At 32.4% G+C, this 18,375-nt stretch overlaps 2 protein-coding genes across 6 annotated transcripts in view; one reads left to right on the top strand and one right to left on the bottom strand.

The window, feature by feature from the left end:
* The window catches only part of LOC126736038 (protein phosphatase 1 regulatory subunit 21), a 129,669-nt gene that overhangs the window by 43,525 nt on the left and 67,769 nt on the right, over window positions 1-18,375 (bottom strand). The gene's annotated exons all lie outside the window — the stretch shown is intronic.
* The window catches only part of LOC126736016 (transcriptional regulator ATRX homolog), a 181,542-nt gene continuing 180,898 nt past the window's right edge, over window positions 17,732-18,375 (top strand). The window contains exons 1-2 of one of the 4 annotated variants that reach the window (XM_050440201.1): window positions 17,732-17,931; window positions 18,133-18,291. The gene's annotated coding sequence lies outside the window, so the exon portion shown is untranslated. Of the gene's footprint in view, window positions 17,932-18,074; window positions 18,292-18,375 lie in introns of those variants that run through there. The other 3 variants (XM_050440200.1, XM_050440202.1, XM_050440199.1) reach the window with 3 other exon arrangements.

Below are 18,375 nucleotides of genomic sequence, written 5' to 3'. Positions count from 1 at the left end.
TAAAGATTATTTTTGTATCAAAGTAAGTGTTTTTGTTTACAACTCTCTGCATTTGTTAAAGTTTAAATTTAACAGTGTTAGTTCTAAAATACCTATCTTGGTAGTTGGTGGTGAAAAAAAAATGGAATACACTTTTGCTAACCTAACAGATATGCTTCTTCTGTATGGTGAGGCCCGTTGCAATTCTCGAGAAGCCGAACGAATTTATCGTCGAAAATTTCCCAATAGGCGACATCCCAGCAGAAAAATATTTCCAAATATCGAAAGGCGAATATGAGAAACTGGTACATTGAGTGTAACACGGCTTGATGTTGCTCCCAGAAGAACTGCCCGAACTGTGGCTGCCGAGGAGGAAATTTTGGAAAGAGTGGAAAATGCACCATTCGTTAGCACTCGTGAAATAGCTAATGCTATGGGAATTGGACACAGTTCAGTCTGGAGAATATTGCATGAGCAGCTGCTGCATCCCTACCATTTGCAAAAAGTCCATGCATTGATTCCAGCCGACTATCCACTCCGTGTTTTTTTCTGCCAGTGGTATCTTCGTAGCCTTATAAACAATCCACAGTTTAATAGGAACATTTTATTTTCCGATGAAGCGTTGTTTACCAGAAATGGATATTTTAATAGCCATAATTATCATGTTTGGCATGAAGAAAATCCTCATGCAACGCACGTTACAGGCCACCAGCAGAGTTTTCATCTAAATATCTGGACAGGAATTGTAGCTGATCAATTGATTGGCCCATTTGTATTACCACCGCGCTTAAATGGAGATGTTTACTTAGATTTTTTACGCAATACTCTTCCAGGACTCCTAGAAGAAGTTCCATTAAATAGCAGGCAGCAAATGATATTTCAGCATGACGGTGCACCGGCTCATTTTTACCGAGAAGTAAGAAACTATTTGGATGAAGCTTACCCTGGACGATGGATAGGTAGAGGAGGACCCATTGCATGGCCTCCTCGCTCACCAGATCTTACATCTTTAGATTTTTTCCTTTAGGGTTACCTAAAAAACCTTGTTTATGCTACCCCCGTGGAAACAGTGGAACAATTACAGCAAAGAATTTTCGATTTTTGTCGGACTATTCAGAACACTGCAGGTATTTTCGAACGAGTATGACAAAGTATGGTGAGACGGTGCAATGCTTGCATCGAAGCAGGAGGTTGTCAGTTTGAACATTTATTGTAATTTTGTTATCAGTGATTAGTTTAACAAAAATGTATTCTCGTACCTACTAAGAAAATTGAGAAATAATGTATTATTTTAGAGAAAATTTTATTTGATGTTTTTTTTTAGTTTTCAAAAATAAACACACTGCGATACATTTTTGGATAATTCCTAAGCATTTTTATTTTTCCTTATGGAGTTCAGAGACGTGCCGTGGTGCCGTATTGTAATTTTTTCTCAAAAACGAAGCGAGACACTAAAAAAAGTCAAGAGACCAAAAAGTTGTATTTTAGTGGGTTTTTTAAAATAAGTAAATAAAAACCGCAAAAAAGTTGCAGGGTGATATTTTTTTCTACAAAAAGACAAAATACTTGCTCTATTGGTACGCCCCTGGAAATTTCGGATCGAATTTAATTGCTTCAGTAGATGTCTGATAATGGTTTAAATAAACTGTAAAAAATTCAATGAAATCGACTAACGCATTTCTAAGTTATTAATAAAAAACTTAATTTTTGGAAAAAAGTTGACACCCTGTATCTCGGAAACGAAACATTTCCGGACCCATGTTCATATAAACTTTTTTTCTTATTTTGCTGAGCGGAATCTCCCCTAAGGTTTTGGTACCACAACTCTGAAACACCCTGTATACATCAGATACAGATATAGGATATAGTTAAGCATAGATAGTGTTAAAAATTTGCTGTAGATAAGTAGCTATTAGTATATTTTGTTTATTTTGTATATATCTACTTTATTTGTATTTTGATTTCTATTTTATAAATTAATATTTATTTATAGGTAAAATGTGGACCAAAAATAAGGTTTTAGAACCTATAGAGCTGTTTCACGCAGCCCCTGCATTGTGGGATTTGCAAAAAAAAAAGAGTATAGGGATAGAAATATAAAGTTTGATGAGATAAATAAAATATCTAAGCATTTTAATGTTGAGAGTGAGGAGATTTCAAGAAAAAATAACATCTTTAAAAACTCAGTTCCACCGTGAGCATAAAAAGAAACTTGTCGCTGAAAAAAGTGGGGCCGGAGCCAATTCCCCAGAGACTGAATGGTTTTGTTATAATCCCTTAAGTTTTTCTATTGAAAATAACGTTTCCATAGGAAGCCGTAGTACTCTAGAGGTAAGTGTCGTTGTTTAATGTTACATTTTTCACTATACTATTTTTTCAATATTAATAAGTACCTACATTGTTTTTTCATTGTACAAATATAATTATGTACTTACATGGGTTGGGAAAATTGTTGAAGATTAAGTTTGCTCAAAAAAAGTAAGGTGTTCCATTAAGTCTGACAACAAGTTTAACATTTTTACGATGGAATGGCATGTATAACTAAACATCAACCTTCATTATCAAGGCATGGGCCATAAATTGAGTCACAAAAGTTAAAGTGAGATAAGATTAAGGATTGGCATAATGTTTTTTTTGTTGTTTGAATTAAATAATGTCTGTGTGGATAAAGCATTTTTAGGTTTAAATAAGCTATTTTAAGTTTTGTAGTGATGTGTTCTTTAAATCGTAATAAGTATTTTGCACTATCTTTAATTGTTATCTTTTTATTTCCTATTTTTAAGTGTATTCATTAACTATATTCGTTCGGTGAATGTCATTGGCAAAGACAATTGCTACGGATTTGTCTGGATTAGGTTTAAGCTGCATATTTGTCGATTTTTCGTATAAATACTAAAGATCACTATTTATTTTTAAATTAGCTTCCTCAGTACCAGGAACAGTGAAGCTGTAAATTAATTGAATATCATCAGCCCACAAATATCTTCGCGCAAGCACCACTCCAAGAGTGACATAGGACTTTCCTCTTGTGCTTGTGTTTACCATTAAAAAAAAAAAAAAAATACATATGGTGATCACAGTATTGAAGTTATTGAACAGGTCCGTTGCTGGCAGGTATGCAGTGAATGCACTGCTCGCAGGCAACAAAAGTTAGGGGCGCACATTTGATCTCGCATCGACACGTCTGTCATAAACAAAGTCCATTTTTTATTATAATTTTCGTAAAAGCAGGAGACTTATATTATGTAGAATACTACTATTATCTATACAATGGAACTCAAAAGAAAAACAATATCAATGTTTATAAGTTTAAGGGGACATTGATTATTGCAAGTTGCAAGAACGGGAAAAAATGAATATTATCAAAAGCAACCGCCTCGGTTTTAAATCGATAGCGGCACCTTGAGAAGGCGGAATTAGTCCTACTCAGATTTTGTCCTACGGTCGATCGGAACGGTTCGGCTTTTCCTCGAAAATCCTGGGTTTGTATTTCGATATAGAAATAGAAGCAAGGATAGGAGGCATTTATATTTGACAACGTCGTATATTTCTTGCTAATAATTGATATATACATACATATGTATATGTAGTTATAAATTTGACTCAATAATTTATGAATAATTAATGTATAATTAACATTATTTAAAATCCAGGCCTCTGAGATCTCTCGCACTTGACCTTTTTTTTTCTTTTTTGAATTAGAAAATGAGTGACGGCACAAAAAAAAAATTATCTTGCGCTCAGAACAAAAAACGTAAATTGGAGAGAGAATCAGAGAATAAAAAACTCTATCTAAGATCTATAACAAAGTTTTTAGGAGTAAAGTGTTCGAATCCGAATTCATTACCATCGAATGCTGAGCCCCCCCCCCCCGGCTCTACCTGAACAATTACACATTGATGATCAGCAGCCATCAACGTCTACTGAACAAAAAGATTTTTTAGAAACAAACTCTAATAAAGGGAATGTTACTGAAGCGGTCATAGCAGTAGATGTTGATTTTTCCGATCCCGCTACGTGGCCAAATCTTTTAGGTCACCGTTTAACTGAAATAATTGTCTCAAATGGCGCTATTCAGATTACAGAAAACTTCCCCGTCGATGAAACTGGCAGAAAATTTTTAACCACGCAATATATGAGAACATTGGCAAACAGCGAGAAAGTAAATAGAGATTGGTTAGTTTATTCAAAAAAAGTAAATGCTGTTTTCTGTATTTTTTGAAAAATATTTAGTTTGCAGTCTCATTAATGAATGTTTGGTTATTCTAATTAGAGACACTTATCTGTTAATCTCTCTCGTCACCAAAATAGTATGGAACATCTGAAATGCGCACAAAAATGGTATGAACTAAAAACTCGTTTGGTTAAAAAATGTACTATTGATCAAGTATAGCAAAAGTATTTTGAAATGGAAAAAGAACGACGGTGTGCGATTATTAAAAGAATGATTTCTATTGTACAGTATTTAGCTGGTCAAAATTTAGCGTTTAGAGGGGACAGTCAAAAACTTTACGACCCTAATAATGGAAATTTTTTGAAATTAATTGAAATGTTAGCAAAATTGGATTCAGTTATATTGGAACATTTAAATCATATTAGAACATCTAAACAACTAAACCAAAATATGCCTCATTATTTGGGAAATACTTTTCAAAATGAATTAATTAGTTTACTATCAAAAAATGTTCAGCGTGAAATTTTAAACTGTCTAAAAACAGCAAAATATTACTATATAATTTTAGATGAAACTCCTGATGATAGCCATGTTGAGCAGCTTACTTTTGTTATACGATTTGTTCATTGTTTATTACAAGAAGTCGAAATTAGGGAACATTTTTTAGAATTTTTTCAATTTACAAATACAAGAGGCGAAGGACTTTTCACATTTTTAACGAAACAAATACTTCCAAAATTTGATATAGACTTACAGCATATGAGGGGTCAGGGCTACGATAATGGTGCAAATAAGTCTGGTAGACATATAGTCTTCAAACTCAAATTCGAAATGTTAATGCCAGAGCAATGTTTGTGCCTTGTTCAGCCCACACATTAAATTTAACCGTTAATGATGCAGCTAAAATTACATATGAAACTGTTGGTTTTTTTTCCATTATCCAAGAGTTGTTCAACTTTTTTTCGCCTTCGCCTTACAGATGGGACATTTTAAAAAAGAATTTATCAAATTTGACGCTAAAATCAGTAAGTGAAACAAGATGGGAACGCAGAATTAATGCTTTTCGCCCTTTAAGATATCAATTATATGAAATTTGTGTAAGTTTACATTTAAAAGAAGATAATTCAGGAGATATGAATACGAAACACATGGCACAGTCATTATTAGCTAAAATCAAAACTTTTAAATTTATTTGTTCTCTTGTAATTTGGCATGATTTCTTATTAAAGTCAGAGTCAAAAATGTTATTAGTTATTTTACTGAAAAACGGTCATATAATGATTTTGATGTTTTTATCAGTGAAGCTGTAGCAGAAGCCCGCAAGATTGATGTAGACCCAGTGTTTCCCTTAGTACGACAAAAAAAAATTAAAAATCAGTTTTCATATGAAAGTACTGATGAAACTGTTTTCGATCAAAAACAACAATTTAAAATAAATTTTTATTAACAAATTTTGGATAACACAATTCAATCTTTACCGAGACGTTTTGAGGGAATTTCTCAACTTAATGATTTATTTAGGTTTTTATGCAATTTTCAAAATTTAGATTCAGAAGTAATAAGATTATCGTGCATGGCTTTAGACATAGCTTTGCAAATTCAAAAAGAAGAAAAAATATATAAAGACGTTGATGGAATCGATTTGCATAATGAAATCGTGTCTTACAAAACTCTAAACCCTAAATCTAAAACAGATGCAGACTCACCTATAAACGTTTTAAATTATATTACCAAAAATAATCTAATATCTTTGTTTCTAAATTTATTTATAGCCCTCAGAATATTTTTGTGTTTACCTAGATCGATGGCTTCGGGAGAAAGAATTTTCTCGAAATTAAAAATTATAAAAAATTATTTAAGAACTTCTATGTCCCAAGAACGATTATCGGATTTAGCAATTATCTCGATTGAAAACCAGATTTGTGAAGCCATTGATCACAATGAAATGATAAACGAGTTTGCATCTTTAAAAGCCAGACGTATTTTATTGTAATGTGTATTTGTTTCTCATATCCTTGCTTTATATGTATATTATAAATTAGTTAATAGGTATTTTTGCTTAGAATTTGTTTCTATTTGATAACTTTTTGTATTAGTATTAATTGATAACCTGTTTACTCATAAGTAATAAACTTTAATAAAAATACATTATTTTTAAATACCTATATGCATAAATATTATTTTTAATTACTATTTTAAAAATAAATATAAGGGGCGCCAAAATATATTATGCACGCAGGCGCTTGACACCCCAGGAACGGGCATGGTATTGAAGACATTTGTAGATGTTACAAGTGTAAATAGAATATAAGAGAGGGCCCAGAATGCTCCCTTGAGGAACACCAGGTGTTATTTTTACACTACTTGAAACAGAGTCACCGATGCAAACTCTTTGAAACCTATCTGTTAAATATGATTTAATTAGCCTTAATGCTATGTGAGACAATCCAAAATACTGCAGTACTGCCAACAACAGTTCAGGGTTTAAAGTGTCAAATAGAGTAGTCTAGCATAATAAGAACAGATGCATTTTTCAAATCTAATGATTTAAATATTGAATCCATTACTTTTTCTAAAATCTGGGATATGCAAGGAAGGATAGAGATTAATCGAAGGTCGCTAAATTCCTTAGGGTTGTTACATTTGCTTAATGGACTGACTTTGGCTTGCTTCCATGAATCAGGAAATGTATCTGATATCAAGAAAAAGTGTTTGATGTCTAATATGAGGAATTAAAAATGGACAACAGTATAAAATAAGATTTAAATTTAATTTATCTAGGCCAATTGCATTTTATTTTAGGTTATAAACTACTTTTAATATATCGCTATCTGCCACAGAAATAAAAGAAAATGAATTTGTAATATTGAGCTTGTTATTTAGATAGGATAATAATGTCTCATTATGTATGTTTTGATTATTGGTATTCATCGACGAAAAATAACTATTTAGTTCATGAACGTTAGACAGATGTTCTGGAATGTGGTTGAATCTATTTTTTATTATGTTGATTTTTTTAAGCTCTTGCCATTTCTGCTTAGTGGTACCTTGCTTAAAGACGGTATTCAGATAAGCTTTTTTTTCAGCTCTTATGGCCGAAGTTGTAAAGTTACGTTCTTTAGAGTGGAGTAAAAGTTCTTTATAATAAACCCAGTGGTTGGGGTTTTTAGTGGCTCGGAATCTATTAAGTGCTTTATTGCGAAGTTTTATCAGAAGACGAATGTTATCTGTAATCCATGGTGAGTATGGTTTGGTTTTGCCATTGACACTGACGAGAGGGGCATGTTTATCAAACAATCATCGTATAATCCAAATGGAATTTTTGTCTGGGTTTATTCAAAGGATATGGTTTATTATAACGACTATCCAATAATCTTGCCTGTCGAACAATTACTTATCCCATGATTACTGCAGCTTGCACAATAGAAATCTTTCGGCGATATGAAGCTTGCGTGGAAGCTGATGGAGCTCAATTTGAGCATTTAATGAAATAATAGATTTAAATTTTGTAAAACAGATTAATATGATGTTAAGAAATAAATTGAATTTAAAAAGAAACTTGCTATTTTAATTTTTGCAACAGAAACATTTTAATTTTAAAATTTTTAAATTTCTTACGTTGATGTTAACACATGATTTTCTGATGAAATTGAATTATTCATTTTACAAGCATATCAACAATAAAAGAAATAATGGTGGTGCCATTTGAAAAAAAAAGTTGGGGTGGTTTTTAGGGGATAAATGTATTTTTAGGGATTTTGAACTTCATGCACAGATTAAATAAAACTTTATTAAAAACAAAATATATATATATAATTTGTATATATACAGGGTGTTTCCTAACTACGGTACGAAACTATACAGGGTGAATCGTTAGGTCGTTTTATGAAAAAAAGTTCCTATGAACGTATGTCGGGAGTTGCTTTGTTTCTGAGATACAGGGCGATGAAGGTTCAAAAAAATAACGGTATTTTAAAAATACTATAACTATCCTCAAACCGATTTGGTTGAAATTTGGTGCAGTTATTTGAAGTTATAAGACACTTATTTAGCCTTAACTAGATTGAAATTATTAGGTCCAGTGGCGTGTCAGTGGGCAAAAAAACAAGGCCAATAATTAATTGTTTTGCAGCTTTTTATTTATTTTTGTATTTAAGCAACTAAAAATACAACTTTTTCGTATCTTATCTTATTATCTTCATATCTGGCTTTGTTTTCGAGAAAAAAAATTTAAAGTATCTTTAACTCATTCTAAAGATTATCCATGGATGACAACATGAAATAAAAACCAATTAATTCGATAACCAATTTCGACCTTAAAGTACATGAGCAAAATGTCCACCCTCCAATGCACGACTTTTTGGTCACTTGTGTCTTGTTTACTATGATAATAAACATTCAACTTCTACGATTTTTATTATTAGATTTTTGAAATACAACAAAATAATAAATACATTGCTTCTTATGACAAATAATTGGCAAGTCCATTCAAGTACCTCCTTTGTACCTACCTGCTTTGGAGACCAGCTGACAGTGATAGAATTGCTATAAGTAAAATGCAGCTGTCAATTAGCAGTGATTCATTATTCCATCATGAATAATTTTACTAACCATGAAATGACCGACATGCACTTTATTTATAGATTAGCAAATGGAAATGCGGAAGAAGCACGAAGAATTTACCAGGACAGATATCCTAACAGCGTAATTCCATGTTCAAAAACATTTAGAAAACTACATGCAAGATTATGTGAAACTGGGATGTTGATTTTTCCGATCCCGCTACGTGGCCAAATCTTTTAGGTCACCGTTTAACTGAAATAATTGTCTCAAATGGCGCTATTCAGATTACAGAAAACTTCCCCGTCGATGAAACTGGCAGAAAATTTTTAACCACGCAATATATGAGAACATTGGCAAACAGCGAGAAAGTAAATAGAGATTGGTTAGTTTATTCAAAAAAAGTAAATGCTGTTTTCTGTATTTTTTGAAAAATATTTAGTTTGCAGTCTCATTAATGAATGTTTGGTTATTCTAATTAGAGACACTTATCTGTTAATCTCTCTCGTCACCAAAATAGTATGGAACATCTGAAATGCGCACAAAAATGGTATGAACTAAAAACTCGTTTGGTTAAAAAATGTACTATTGATCAAGTATAGCAAAAGTATTTTGAAATGGAAAAAGAACGACGGTGTGCGATTATTAAAAGAATGATTTCTATTGTACAGTATTTAGCTGGTCAAAATTTAGCGTTTAGAGGGGACAGTCAAAAACTTTACGACCCTAATAATGGAAATTTTTTGAAATTAATTGAAATGTTAGCAAAATTGGATTCAGTTATATTGGAACATTTAAATCATATTAGAACATCTAAACAACTAAACCAAAATATGCCTCATTATTTGGGAAATACTTTTCAAAATGAATTAATTAGTTTACTATCAAAAAATGTTCAGCGTGAAATTTTAAACTGTCTAAAAACAGCAAAATATTACTATATAATTTTAGATGAAACTCCTGATGATAGCCATGTTGAGCAGCTTACTTTTGTTATACGATTTGTTCATTGTTTATTACAAGAAGTCGAAATTAGGGAACATTTTTTAGAATTTTTTCAATTTACAAATACAAGAGGCGAAGGACTTTTCACATTTTTAACGAAACAAATACTTCCAAAATTTGATATAGACTTACAGCATATGAGGGGTCAGGGCTACGATAATGGTGCAAATAAGTCTGGTAGACATATAGTCTTCAAACTCAAATTCGAAATGTTAATGCCAGAGCAATGTTTGTGCCTTGTTCAGCCCACACATTAAATTTAACCGTTAATGATGCAGCTAAAATTACATATGAAACTGTTGGTTTTTTTTCCATTATCCAAGAGTTGTTCAACTTTTTTTCGCCTTCGCCTTACAGATGGGACATTTTAAAAAAGAATTTATCAAATTTGACGCTAAAATCAGTAAGTGAAACAAGATGGGAACGCAGAATTAATGCTTTTCGCCCTTTAAGATATCAATTATATGAAATTTGTGTAAGTTTACATTTAAAAGAAGATAATTCAGGAGATATGAATACGAAACACATGGCACAGTCATTATTAGCTAAAATCAAAACTTTTAAATTTATTTGTTCTCTTGTAATTTGGCATGATTTCTTATTAAAGTCAGAGTCAAAAATGTTATTAGTTATTTTACTGAAAAACGGTCATATAATGATTTTGATGTTTTTATCAGTGAAGCTGTAGCAGAAGCCCGCAAGATTGATGTAGACCCAGTGTTTCCCTTAGTACGACAAAAAAAAATTAAAAATCAGTTTTCATATGAAAGTACTGATGAAACTGTTTTCGATCAAAAACAACAATTTAAAATAAATTTTTATTAACAAATTTTGGATAACACAATTCAATCTTTACCGAGACGTTTTGAGGGAATTTCTCAACTTAATGATTTATTTAGGTTTTTATGCAATTTTCAAAATTTAGATTCAGAAGTAATAAGATTATCGTGCATGGCTTTAGACATAGCTTTGCAAATTCAAAAAGAAGAAAAAATATATAAAGACGTTGATGGAATCGATTTGCATAATGAAATCGTGTCTTACAAAACTCTAAACCCTAAATCTAAAACAGATGCAGACTCACCTATAAACGTTTTAAATTATATTACCAAAAATAATCTAATATCTTTGTTTCTAAATTTATTTATAGCCCTCAGAATATTTTTGTGTTTACCTAGATCGATGGCTTCGGGAGAAAGAATTTTCTCGAAATTAAAAATTATAAAAAATTATTTAAGAACTTCTATGTCCCAAGAACGATTATCGGATTTAGCAATTATCTCGATTGAAAACCAGATTTGTGAAGCCATTGATCACAATGAAATGATAAACGAGTTTGCATCTTTAAAAGCCAGACGTATTTTATTGTAATGTGTATTTGTTTCTCATATCCTTGCTTTATATGTATATTATAAATTAGTTAATAGGTATTTTTGCTTAGAATTTGTTTCTATTTGATAACTTTTTGTATTAGTATTAATTGATAACCTGTTTACTCATAAGTAATAAACTTTAATAAAAATACATTATTTTTAAATACCTATATGCATAAATATTATTTTTAATTACTATTTTAAAAATAAATATAAGGGGCGCCAAAATATATTATGCACGCAGGCGCTTGACACCCCAGGAACGGGCATGGTATTGAAGACATTTGTAGATGTTACAAGTGTAAATAGAATATAAGAGAGGGCCCAGAATGCTCCCTTGAGGAACACCAGGTGTTATTTTTACACTACTTGAAACAGAGTCACCGATGCAAACTCTTTGAAACCTATCTGTTAAATATGATTTAATTAGCCTTAATGCTATGTGAGACAATCCAAAATACTGCAGTACTGCCAACAACAGTTCAGGGTTTAAAGTGTCAAATAGAGTAGTCTAGCATAATAAGAACAGATGCATTTTTCAAATCTAATGATTTAAATATTGAATCCATTACTTTTTCTAAAATCTGGGATATGCAAGGAAGGATAGAGATTAATCGAAGGTCGCTAAATTCCTTAGGGTTGTTACATTTGCTTAATGGACTGACTTTGGCTTGCTTCCATGAATCAGGAAATGTATCTGATATCAAGAAAAAGTGTTTGATGTCTAATATGAGGAATTAAAAATGGACAACAGTATAAAATAAGATTTAAATTTAATTTATCTAGGCCAATTGCATTTTATTTTAGGTTATAAACTACTTTTAATATATCGCTATCTGCCACAGAAATAAAAGAAAATGAATTTGTAATATTGAGCTTGTTATTTAGATAGGATAATAATGTCTCATTATGTATGTTTTGATTATTGGTATTCATCGACGAAAAATAACTATTTAGTTCATGAACGTTAGACAGATGTTCTGGAATGTGGTTGAATCTATTTTTTATTATGTTGATTTTTTTAAGCTCTTGCCATTTCTGCTTAGTGGTACCTTGCTTAAAGACGGTATTCAGATAAGCTTTTTTTTCAGCTCTTATGGCCGAAGTTGTAAAGTTACGTTCTTTAGAGTGGAGTAAAAGTTCTTTATAATAAACCCAGTGGTTGGGGTTTTTAGTGGCTCGGAATCTATTAAGTGCTTTATTGCGAAGTTTTATCAGAAGACGAATGTTATCTGTAATCCATGGTGAGTATGGTTTGGTTTTGCCATTGACACTGACGAGAGGGGCATGTTTATCAAACAATCATCGTATAATCCAAATGGAATTTTTGTCTGGGTTTATTCAAAGGATATGGTTTATTATAACGACTATCCAATAATCTTGCCTGTCGAACAATTACTTATCCCATGATTACTGCAGCTTGCACAATAGAAATCTTTCGGCGATATGAAGCTTGCGTGGAAGCTGATGGAGCTCAATTTGAGCATTTAATGAAATAATAGATTTAAATTTTGTAAAACAGATTAATATGATGTTAAGAAATAAATTGAATTTAAAAAGAAACTTGCTATTTTAATTTTTGCAACAGAAACATTTTAATTTTAAAATTTTTAAATTTCTTACGTTGATGTTAACACATGATTTTCTGATGAAATTGAATTATTCATTTTACAAGCATATCAACAATAAAAGAAATAATGGTGGTGCCATTTGAAAAAAAAAGTTGGGGTGGTTTTTAGGGGATAAATGTATTTTTAGGGATTTTGAACTTCATGCACAGATTAAATAAAACTTTATTAAAAACAAAATATATATATATAATTTGTATATATACAGGGTGTTTCCTAACTACGGTACGAAACTATACAGGGTGAATCGTTAGGTCGTTTTATGAAAAAAAGTTCCTATGAACGTATGTCGGGAGTTGCTTTGTTTCTGAGATACAGGGCGATGAAGGTTCAAAAAAATAACGGTATTTTAAAAATACTATAACTATCCTCAAACCGATTTGGTTGAAATTTGGTGCAGTTATTTGAAGTTATAAGACACTTATTTAGCCTTAACTAGATTGAAATTATTAGGTCCAGTGGCGTGTCAGTGGGCAAAAAAACAAGGCCAATAATTAATTGTTTTGCAGCTTTTTATTTATTTTTGTATTTAAGCAACTAAAAATACAACTTTTTCGTATCTTATCTTATTATCTTCATATCTGGCTTTGTTTTCGAGAAAAAAAATTTAAAGTATCTTTAACTCATTCTAAAGATTATCCATGGATGACAACATGAAATAAAAACCAATTAATTCGATAACCAATTTCGACCTTAAAGTACATGAGCAAAATGTCCACCCTCCAATGCACGACTTTTTGGTCACTTGTGTCTTGTTTACTATGATAATAAACATTCAACTTCTACGATTTTTATTATTAGATTTTTGAAATACAACAAAATAATAAATACATTGCTTCTTATGACAAATAATTGGCAAGTCCATTCAAGTACCTCCTTTGTACCTACCTGCTTTGGAGACCAGCTGACAGTGATAGAATTGCTATAAGTAAAATGCAGCTGTCAATTAGCAGTGATTCATTATTCCATCATGAATAATTTTACTAACCATGAAATGACCGACATGCACTTTATTTATAGATTAGCAAATGGAAATGCGGAAGAAGCACGAAGAATTTACCAGGACAGATATCCTAACAGCGTAATTCCATGTTCAAAAACATTTAGAAAACTACATGCAAGATTATGTGAAACTGGGAGTTTTAATAAAAATATGGGTGGTGGAAGACCAGAAACTATAACAACGCCTGAACTGGAAGAAGCTATACTTGATGCGATAGAAGAAGATCCTTCCAATAGTATCAGGAAGATTGCACTGCAGCTTGAAGTCAGTTCAAAAATCGTTTGGAAAGTTCTAAACAGAAACCTCCTGCATCCATATCACATACAGCGTGTACAAGCTCTACTGCCTCGGGATTTTCATCCAAGATTAATGTTTTGCAGGTGGTTGATTCATACGATGGCACGCAATAATAATTTCCTACCAAATATTTTGTTTACGGACGAGGCAAATTTTTCAAGAGATGCTATTATGAACTTCCACAATGATCATTTTTGGGCCGACGAAAATCACCACGTTATTAGAGAAACTCATTTTCAGCAACAATTTTCGCTAAACGTTTGGATAGGAATTATTGGTGACTACTTAATTGGCCCATTTTTTTTACCGGCAAGATTAACAGGTGAATCCTACACGGATTTCTTGCAACACCATTTACCCACTTTATTAGAAGAAGTACCCCCACAAGTAAGAGTCAACATGTGGTTTATGCACGACGGGGCTCCAGCTCATTTCAGTGTTCTTGCTCGTCAGCATCTCGACGTCATCTACCCTAATTGCTGGATTGGATGTGCAGAACCTCAAAATTGGCCGGCTCGCAGTCCTGATATGAATCCCCTGGATTACTATTTATGGGGCCATCTGAAGGCTTTTGTTTATAAAACTCCTGTTCTAGTGAATGTGAATGACTTGAGGAATCGGATAATTGTCAATTGCAATATCATAAGGGATACTCCAGGTATTTTTGAGCGTGTCAGACGCTCAATGACAAATCGTTTGCAGTCATGTATTTTATCAAAAGGTGGGCATTTTGCTCATTTACTTTAAGGTCGAAATTGTTTATAAGATAATATAAAATACGAAAAAGTTGTATTTTTAGTTGCTTAAATACAAAAATAAATAAAAAGCTGCAAAACAATTATTGGCCTTGTTTTTTTCTCAACAATAAGCATGTGGTGCCCACTGACACGCCACTGGACCTAATAATTTCAATCTAGTTAAGGCTAAATAAGCGTCGTAACTTCAAATAACTGCACCAAATATCAACCAAATCGGTTTAAGGATAGTTATAGTATTTTTAACCCTTAATCGGCTAATGTATCTACCAGGATACATTAGTATTGACATGCTTTCAGCAAGATATCGTAATAATATCGCGAAAACGGGCAGTGTATACTGAAAGATACAAAAGCATGTAGCAAGGCAATTCGGTAGTGGGGTAGATCGAAGCGCAACGTTTACCATGTTAGTGTTTTGAGCGATGGCGGGCAAAACAGATATTGACGAGGTAAGTTTTTTTGTAAAACTATGCAGCTTTTTTGTAAATGTTTGTTATTGCGTGTTTTGCAATGTAAAGTTAGGGCTTCCAAAAAGTGACTTTGAACATTTGTTGCGAAATATCTAAAGTTTTTTTGTCTATATTTGCGGTTATTTTTGTTTGTATCTGATAAGATACATTGCCCATTAGAGGCAACTGTCTTTTAAAAATATAAAAAAAAATTACGTGGTGTTTTACTGCATTATTTATTTATTTCAGTTTCTAAGCAGTATCAATAGCCATAGAAATAGAGGAGTGGACTATTTTACGCTATTACCACCCGAAGACTACTACATTTCCGATGTTGGGTCCTCATCAGATGATGAAGGACACAAATGTTTTGGATTTGAATAATGCTAAAATTCATCCACCACATGTACCAGTAGATCAATCTAATGATTTTGATAGTTCTGATGACGATATACCATTATCCGTTATTAAACAAAAACAAAAACAAAAAAAGATAAAAAGGCATAATCTCAAGTGGGAAAAGGAAGATTTTGAGTATTATCAATTGCCCATTGAGATTGAACACGAGTCTCCAGATGATATACTTACTCCCCTTCAATATTTTCAAAAATTTTGGGACGATTCTGTTATTGAGTACATTGTAGAGCAAACCAATATCTACTCAACAGGTACGTCAATAAACACGTCTCTTAGTGAAGTAAAAGCTTTTTTAGGCGTGGAACTTCTTATAGGACTTGTAAGCATGCCGTCCTTTGAAGACTACTGGTCTCTAAATCTTCGATATAACCTTACTGCTGATGCTATGCCGGTAAAAAGGTTTAAAAAATTGAGACGACTTATTCATTTTCAAGACAATAATGCTGATGCCCATAAAGATCGTCTTTTCAAGATAAGACCTTTGTTAGAAAGAATTAGGACTAACTGTATAAAAACCAAGGGTGAGAACCTTTATTCGATTTACGAAATGATGATAGCATATAAAGGGATCAAAGCTGGAAATCTAAGACAATATATGCCAAAAAAACCTAAAAAATGGGGCTTCAAGATATTTGTAAGAGCTGGGATATCTGGAATAGTGTACGATTTTTTATATATACTGGATCTACTACTTTTGACAACATGATTTTTTTCTGGAACCGAAGCTGAACTTGGATCAGGCAGAAAAGTAGTTGTACAGCTTTGTAAAACGATTCCAAACCCCACTGAGACTTATGTATATTTTGATAATTGGTTTACTTCTTTAGATCTGATTATTTTACTAAAAAACGATTATGGCATAAACAGTTTAGGTACTGTGCGAAGTAACCGATTGCAAGGTTGTACATTAGAACAAGATAAATCTTTCCTCAAGAAGGGTAGGGGGACTTTTGATTATAAAGTCGATAATAATGCAGGCATTGCAGTCGTAAAAACGGCTGACACAAAGTGCGTTACTCTAGCCAGCTCGTACGTATCACACACTCCTACTTTTCAAGTAAAGCGATACAGCAAAGAGGAAAAAAAGAAAGTTGATGTGGTATGTCCACAAATTATAAAGCAATACAATACCCAAATGGGTGGTGTAGACTTAGCTGATATGCTAATAGCTCTTTATAAGACACCCTATAAGTCACGGCGTTGGTATTTGGGGATATTCGGACAACTTATTGATATTTGTGTAAATAACGCTTGGTTGTTGCACAGACGACAGTGACAGCACGACAGTGAAGTCCTTGGACGGAAATATGACCATTTGAAAGAATTCAGAGTAAGTTTGGCTTTATCGTTGCTTAAAACCGAGCAAAAGACCAAATTTCGAAAATCTGACTTTGCAAACGATCAGCCAGCAAAAAAGATTAGGGTTCCAGCAAGACCAACTGACGATATCAGATATGACCAAATTGGACATTTTCCCACATTTACACAAAAAGGTAGATGTAGGCTGTGTACTAATGGACAAACCACGGTTTTTTGTCAAAAGTGTAATGTAAGATTATGTTTTGTGCAAGGACAGAATACGCGCAATTGTTTTTTAATATACCATGTTAAAGATGCCTGAGCGGTCAATCTATCCCATAGGATACGTAATTTTTCTTTGTATGTAAGCAAAAAAATTTTTTTTCGTATTTTTTGTACTCTGTATAATACAAATAAAGAAAATAATATACCAAAATATTTGTTTTATTGAAATTAAAAACTTGCCCGATTAAGGGTTAAAATACCGTTATTTTTTTGAACCGTCATCGCCCTGTATCTCAGAAACAAAGCAACTCCCGACATACGTTCATAGGAACTTTTTTTCATAAAACGACCTAACGATTCACCCTGTATAGTTTCGTACCGTAGTTAGAAAACACCCTGTATATAAACTAAAGTTATTTTAAGTTATATTTAATCTGTGCTTCATGCTTTAGCTAAGTGACGTGTGTCATCAGGTTGGCTGAAGGAGAATGGTAAGTTGGTAACACCGGCAACATTGTCCCGCAATTTTTTTGCGCGCGAAGGGGACGCCATCCCGCATACCCATACGTAATTTCTCCTTGAATTCAGAAAAAATCAATAATTAAAGACTATTGATTGCTTAAACCCGGATTTCATAAAGTTTCATGTGAATGTTACTGTGTAAAATGCATCATCTCAATTAGAGTTTCAGTGAATATAATTCAGAAAAAAAATTGTTGTTTTTGTGATCTAATTTAAAACTTCAGTGTTGACATGACAGGAAGGTAAATGGCATAATTGACGTCATAGACGTCAACTTTTCTTGTTAATTTTGAAATAAAATGTTTGTAAGACCGAAAATACGCAAGCATACGAATATTTAAAAAATGTATTTTACCGTTTCATTAATTCCTCCAAGCTTTAGCTGATTTTACCATAATTTTAAGAAAGTAGGTTTTTTGCCCTCACACCCCATTGGCTTGCAGCTCCATTTCGTAAACTGTCAAATGTCAAGTCAAAAATGTCAAAACAAGTTTGACAGAAAAGCAGTAAGACCAAGCAACTGTGCGAAAATGGCCTTCCAGGGAAATGTTTAGGAAAATGCATTGTTCCATTTGATTTTCCATTCATTAATAAACACTCCCGTAAGTAAAGTTTTAATTGTTCACAAGCCTTTACACCTCTATGAACTAATTAAGCCTCTTTATTCTTACTTTGGCGCCAAATAT

This window comes from Anthonomus grandis, chromosome 5, assembly GCF_022605725.1.
Source record: "Anthonomus grandis grandis chromosome 5, icAntGran1.3, whole genome shotgun sequence".
Classification (NCBI taxonomy): Eukaryota; Metazoa; Arthropoda; class Insecta; order Coleoptera; family Curculionidae; genus Anthonomus; species Anthonomus grandis.
This window is presented reverse-complemented; position numbering and strand designations above follow the sequence as displayed.